We start from the raw sequence: 7653 nt of genomic DNA on the forward strand, positions 1-7653 counted from the left end.
TGCTTGTAGGGCCATTGGCATCAGGCCTGGTTGGAACTTTACGCTCTGTGGACCTCCCCATACGTCTATTCTGGTTTAGAACAGGGTTCCAGGGACCAATCCTCTTGTTTCTATAAGAACTGTAGTCAAATACAACTTGTCAGCAAGGATATGGGAAATGTGTCCATGAATGGGTGGGAATGGGAAGGGTTAGTAAGAAACACAGCAGCAGCTATCATTGACACAGCACTGCAAGTGCTCCACAGGAAGACTCACCTCAACCTCAGGAGGCAGGTACTATGATTATCCCCTTTTCACTGATCATTTAGGGAAGCTCTGCAAGTAGGGATTCTTCTAATAAGTGTCACTGCATTTAGTGTTTGATAGAAATTTCATACTAATCCTGGCAGTTTTTATGACACTAATCAGGTTAATCCAGGAGAGTGAAAACAGATCTGGGGGTTGGGAGACCCAAGCCCCAGTTTTGATTTCTTTTAGTTGTTGTGCCACCTTGGTCCCTCGGGACCTCTGTGTCTCATCTTTAAAGATGCAAATGTTAGGCAATAATTCCCAAGGACTCTTCTGGCACGGATGCTATAAGACCCTTCACTTCAGCATCCTCTATTTTATCTGCATCAGATTTCAGCCCAGTCCCCTGTCCAAAAATGGAGTCCCTCATCACCAATGACTAACAAGGCAGTCTCTGCATTGGGCTCACTTTCCAGGGCTTAGCCTTGAGCACAGAGCTGGAGAGAGAGAACCCACATTCATCTGCAAAAGCCACACTGGGCTCTTTACAACAGGGCCATTTTAACATCGCACTGTCAGGCAGTTGTCCACTCTCATTCTGGACTGCTCTACACACATGGAATTGGCCAGGTTGACCCCATCCTGAATGGGTGGCATAAATTTCAATAATAATAAACTCTTCTTGATAATTCAGATTGCTTACTAAGATTAGTTTGAATTGGGAAATTTGATTCCCAACTGCTACTGAACAACTAGACCATTCATTCATTCTCCCTTTTATTCATTCATTCAACAAAACTTTTTTTGCACATTATTATGCATCAGAAACTGTACAAAGCTCTAGGGATACTAAGATATGAAGACAAAGGTTCAACCATTATGGGGCTTGCATTCTGCTCAGGGAAAGAAGTAATAAACAAATAAGCACATAGCACACTTTTCAGATAGTGATGAGTGCTGTGGTGAAAAAATAAAGCAAGATAAAGGATGACGAATTATGGATCTACTTGACTATTTGGGGGGACTCTTTTAAGTTTGGAGAGGAGATGTCAGGAAGGTCATCTCTACAAAGATAAAATTTTACAGAGACCTGAATAAAGACAGAGCTCTAACCATGTGGAAGTCCAGAGATATGTACTTCAGGAAGAAGGAACAAACCAGAAGGTACCATGGCCAGAGGTTGGAATGAGAATGGCAAGTCCGAGAAAAAGCAAAAGGCTAGTGTGTGTGTATACTGGTAGCAGCCTTCTATCTGAGCAGGGAAGGCCTTCCTTCATAATCTGACTTGGCTGCACGTTGGAAATTAGAAGTGTAGGATGCAGAAGAGGAATCTCACATGCTGGAACTTTTAAAGATAACAACATATGTGGCAAAACAGCCCAAGCCTACCCTAATATTTGCAGGACCTGGAGCAAGAGTACAAACAGAGGCCCACATACTGTATGTCCAAATATTTAAAAATTATAAATTAAGCTAACAAACTGTTCCATGAAATATATCCTGTCTTCTTAACAACTATATCTTCATAACAACCTAGAAGTTCAAGTTCAAATTTATAATGTTTGGAGTCCCAGCCCCCAGCTCCAGGTTTGCACCTTCTCTTCCTGCCCACCAGCTGCATCCAGGGCAGCAAGAGGCCTCCCACATGCACAAGTGGTCAGCCCAGCCCAGTTGTCCGAGCTCCACCCACATCTCATTACAAGCAGCTGCCTCTTGAGCCTGGGAGTGTGCACATGGCAGATGGACAGATGCGGGAGAGACCCACAGAAGCTCTGGAAGTAGAAGCAGGACTGTTGGGCAAGGAATTCTAGGGCCCCAGGTAGTCTAGAGGGGGAAGAGCAGGCTCTTGATGGGTTGCAGCTGGAGATGGTCCAAATGGGGCTGTTTAAAGCCAAGGTCCAGGGCAGGCAGCTCCTTCTCATCCTGTATAAGGGATACCTCAACTGAACTACTACTGCAGGTTGTTCCTGGAAGGTGAATATTGTGAATATTAAAGCAATCATCCTCCATGCAGAGACAAGCTAAGACCCAGGGAATGAAGGCTGAGGTCAAGGTGCTGGAGAAGTTGAGCTTAACCTTCCAGGCAAGAGTAAGGAAGAGCTGATAGAGATCTTGGACTTTGTAAGCTGGGAAGGTTACATGTTTCTTGTATTTTCTATGTTTATGCTCTTCTTCGTCTTCTCTACATCTATGTATATTAAACCCTTTGAAAACTCCATGCAGTCTTGGCTAAGGGAAACCCAGGAAAAGGTTTTGATCTTTACTTCAGCCAAAATATTTAAGAGGGCAGCAGCACCTGGGTGCCAGCAGCAACTTACGTGAAAGAATCCAAAGAAGGAGGTGAAGCCTGTGATTCAGGAGTGTCTGCCAACCCTTGTACCTCCACACACACACTCCTGAAAATTTTCTTTCAAGCACTAACCTTGGAAGTTCTGAGTGAGAAAAAGAACCCCTTAATCCACAAAGACTGCTAGAGACTCTAGTGTCTGTTCTGTCTTTCTGTCTCTCAATAATATAACTCTCTGTTATCACATGGAATACAACCATCTAGTATAAAAATATGATTTCCCAGCCTTCTCTGTAGCTGGGTGTGGTTATTTGACCAAGTTCTTGACAATGGGATTGTGAAGTGATGTGTGCATCTTTAGGGTTGTGCTTTTAAAGGAATGAGGATACTCTTGTCTTCCTCTTTTCCCTTCCTGCTGGCTAGAATACGCCATGGTGGTGAGCCATCCTAGATAACATGGACAAGGGGGACATCCTAGCAGATAGGAACAAGATAGAAGGGGCTGGGTCTCTGACACCATAGACCAACCATGACAGTCCTGGAGTTCTTACCTTTAGGGAACTATCTTGTTTAAGCCACTGTTGGTTTTTGTTACTGCTGCTGTTGTTTCTTTTATAGCCACTAAACTCTTATCCCAACAAATACAGTAATTTTACCACCCCTTGGAGGGAATGCATTCCACACGTTTAATTTCCCCTGTATAAAGGACTTTTTAAATGCTTTAAACGAAGGTTGTAGTTTGTCTCCTAATCTATATTTACACTCTCGTCACCGTACTGAATTGTATGGATTTTTGTTGCCTTCCTGAATTGTATAGATTTTGATCATGTCACACCACAGCACATCTTCCTATGTGGAAATCCTTTGAGTTTTAGCCTGACCTCATAGAGAACAACTCTGCCTTTCCTAAAATTCAATGATTTCAATTTTATTATCTGCTCTCAGTTAAATGGTACCATGGACTATTGTCTTTGGGCTGGGAACCTGGCCCAGAACCTACAAATGTTGATTGAATTTAATTAACTTGAATTGAACTTCAAAAAGCATTTTCTCTTCAGAGAGATATCATGAACTAAGCATAAACTAAGTCCAGGGTTTCATTCTATCCCAAGTAGACAACATGAAGGCATGGAGGGAAGTAGGGCTTAAAGTGAATTCCTCTACAGGAACGTGCTTCCCCTTATGGCCCCAGCTCACCTCAATTTCCCGACCACTCCCTATGCACCCTTCACGTCTCAGCTTAGACATCACTTCCCAAACTCCTAGACTAGGTTTATTTCCTCTGAGTTATTATCTCAAAGCCTCTGGGACTTGCTTTTTATTATGTATATCATACTTGTGTTTACTTCTCTGCTGGCTATTTTTGTCAACTATAAAAGCATGACTATACCTATTGTATCCACAGGCCCTAGCTCAGTGCTTGGCTCACAGCCAGTGCTCAGTAACAATTTAGAGCCAGGTGTGGTGGTGAGTAACTGTAGTCCTTGCTACTCAGGACACTGAGGTGGGAGGATCCCGTGTACTCAGGAGCTCAAGGCTAGCCTGGACAAGATAGCGAGACCCCTGTCTCTAAAAAAACAGTCAATGGATGAATAGATAATCAATGAATGGCATTATCCTCAGCTCTTCAATCTCATACCCCACATTTAGAAGCACATCCTAGGCTTCCTAGGAAATATTTCTAGATTCCAACCACTTATCGCCTCCTCCACCACTCTCATTCTGTTCCAAGCAGTCATCATTTTCCCCTTGGATTATTGCATTAGGCTACCACCTGGCCCCTCTGCCTCCACTTTCCACCTTCCATCCCTCTTCTGGCAAACACACTTCATTTTTTTCAGTACAAGTATTGGAGAAGAGTGAAGATGGGGCCAAGTCGTAAATGACGGCCATATTGAAGATAGCATTTTTGTCCTCTCCCAGATCAGGAAAATCGTGGAGCCTTGTCTCTCATGTTTTAACCAGCTCAAGTAAAATTATAGCACTCAATTTTATTTAGGTAGGTATGGCCATGTGACTAAATTCTGTTCCATGCATTGTGAGAGGAAGTAATAGAAGCATTTTTGAGCCATGCCCTTAAAAGAAAGGAATGAGCCTTCCTCTTCATCTCCATTTCCAGTTACCCAAAATGTAGAGGTGATGGCAGGAGCTGGAGCAGCCATCTTAGGCTACAAGATGGAAAAATGTGTTAAGGAAGACAGAAAACAAAAAAGAAGGCTGGGCTGGGCATGGGGGCCAAGCCTATATTCCCAGCTACCAGAGAGACTGAGGCAGGAGGATCACCTCAGCCCAAGGCTGCAGTACACTATGATCATGCCTGTGAATAGCCACTGTCAATACACACACACACACACACACACACACACACACACACACGGAAGAAGAAGGCTAGGTTCCCAGTCTTTTAGATCTGCCTGCCATATTGGCCTTGGCATGTTTTTCATGGGCTGTTATGTGAGAGATAAGTAAAATTCTATGTGTTCTAAGCCACTCTAATCTGGGGTCTCTGTTACAGCAGCCTGTGTATCCTAACTAATACATATTCCCTTCCCTACCATAGCTGCTTCCTAGAGTGTGAAAAAAAAATTGTGCTAGGAAAATGTATATGTAAAAGTCCATCTCCTTTTTAATGGGTGACTTGGAGACCTCTCAAAAATTAAGGGAGAGTAGAGTAAATCCTTGTTATAAAGCAGTTGGGAAAGAGCTATCTCCTACACAGAAAAGGCTCTCTGGTTCCATATGTTAGCAACTTAGGAAAGCACAGGAGGGTGAAGAAGGCAGCCCTGCTACTGGCTTTCAGGCCCTAATGTGTGAAATGCCTTTGGGGAGTGAATGAGAGAATTAGTTTAAGGTCTGGATTTGGGGGCTTTAGTAGGCTTAAGACAGACTTTAATCACCCTTCACTCTCTGTGGTCCCAGCGACTGAATTTTAATCACATTCACTTGCACCTCCACCCAGGGTTAGGTCTGTTTATTTATGACCCACCACTGTATGAGGCTGATCTCTTCAGCCAGAGTGCTGACTGCCCAGGGCCTGCCTCTAGGAGCAAGAGCTGCCCATCAACAAAGCAGGTTTCCTGACAATTCTCTGCAACATGAAAACATGTAATATAGGTTTGGATTAATATCAACCTATATTTTGGTCAGATGGAAGATATGAAATTGTTATAAATTTGTTAGACTGCATGCATCTTCTAGCCAGTTGTTTTCTTGGAACTTACTGGTTTGACAATTTCTTTTTGATTCTTCACCCAACTGTTCCCTAGATTCAGACTTATTGGTAGAACTCCTCTGGAGATTTGCATTATTTCTTCTCTGAAGATGATAATCATAAATTGTCACCCAAATATCACTCTTTTATAACCTGGGGCCCATCAACAGCTCAAGAGGGGTTTGAATGCCCCAAAGTTTTTGGTAAATAAATGCATTTTAATGGGAGATGGGCCATAGCTTTCACACCCCCCAAAAAAACGTTTCTTAAAAATATGCAAGAGTTTCCATCAGCACTGGTGAGGCTGATTAGGGAACCAGTATTTGGATAACAGTAACCCCCAAATCCTTCTGTCTCAAGTCTCCCACCACCACTAGGCAGATATGGAAAAGTCACTTATCTAGGCAATGTGCCTCTCCTTGCAGTCCTTTTACAAAAATGGGAACATTCCATGAAGGATATTACATTAACTCTTAACACCTAAGAAAGTTCATTCAAGTTACTTTCTTCCTTGAGATCTCAGGTTTCTGGGTGAGAAGAAAATACATACTGAGAAGATAAGAGAGGGTGAGAGCTCACCAAAACAAACCGAGCTTCTTCCTGGGTTATCTTTGCCTCCTACAGGTACAAATCCTGATGGCCACAGTCTACTGTAGTGGAAAAAAATTCAATGCAGGCCATTGTGAGCTCTACCAGGCCAAGCGTCTGTCCCTCTGTTCATCTCTCACCCCCTCAGTGCCCAACATGCAGTAGATGCTCAGCAAATGTTGGTTGGATGATCAAAGGAAAGTGTGTCAACTGCCTCATTGGTCACCTTGTGTAAATAATGTAAATTTCCTTGTTCCATTGAGAATGGGTCTAAATGATGAAACTGAGTCAAGAAGAGGGCTAACAACCTAATTAGAAATAAATACTGAGGTATCACCACCTCTGGACATTGGGAGCATGCACATATATACACCGTGATGCAGAGAAGGCATTCATAGGTCGTCCTGGACCTAATAAACCGGAAAGGACAGAGGTACCCGTTTAAGAACCTTTGGAATAATTTATTTTAGACTTAAAAAAAAAATGTAAAAACAGAGCTGTTGCCTTTTCAGTACTTTAATAAAGTTTGGAAAGACACTTGGAGAGAATGAGAACCCCAGAGGCCCTTCCACGCCAGGACTCCCAGACGCCGTGTCCGCAGGAGCCGATCCGGGGTTTTGGGGTGCCGTGGTGGCACCCCTGTCTCTGAGCACCTGTTTTTGTGACACCCTTTTCCCGATTGAGCTCGCATCTACCCGGGAGGACTTCCACCTGCTCCAGAAGTTTCCTGGACTGTCCCTTGGCACCAGGGGCCCCTCCCTCGGGCCGGCTTCTCCAGTGTCCAGGGGCCTAGCAGTTGCTTGTGCCAACCCGGCGACCCAGCCGAGGCGGAGCCGGCCGGGCTGGCGGGGCTCCCTCGCAGCCGCGGCCGCCTGTGTCCCCTGCCCGGTCCTACCGCGCGGGAGGCGCGGGGAGGAGGCCACGCTGCAGGCGCTGCGCCCTCTGGGGGCCGGGCGGGGCGGGCCCGAGTGCCCTCTGGGACCGCGGCACCTCCGGACGGCTGGAAGGCGACGCGGCGGCCACTTCGGGCGGGTGGGCCCGGCCTGCAGAGGAGTTGGGCTATTTTGTAACTGCACCATCCACCCAAGCCTCATTACCACCTCTTAATGAGACCCCTTTACTCCGTGACGTGCAACCGCTCCATCTCATTAAGGAAATCGCTCTTCAATGCTGATTATTTTATTTGCAGCCATAATTATATTTCTTTCGGCTAAATCACGGTTTAATCGAGCCCACATGGAGGGCAGCAGCACTAATTACGGCGGGGGATGCGGCGGCGGCGGCGCGGGCCGGCTGGGGGGTGCGGTAGGGGTGCCCGGGCGGCGGGCGCGGCGGAGGG

This window comes from Rhinopithecus bieti, unplaced genomic scaffold (assembly GCF_001698545.2).
Source record: "Rhinopithecus bieti isolate Rb0 unplaced genomic scaffold, ASM169854v2 scaffold_26302, whole genome shotgun sequence".
Taxonomy (NCBI): Eukaryota; Metazoa; Chordata; class Mammalia; order Primates; family Cercopithecidae; genus Rhinopithecus; species Rhinopithecus bieti.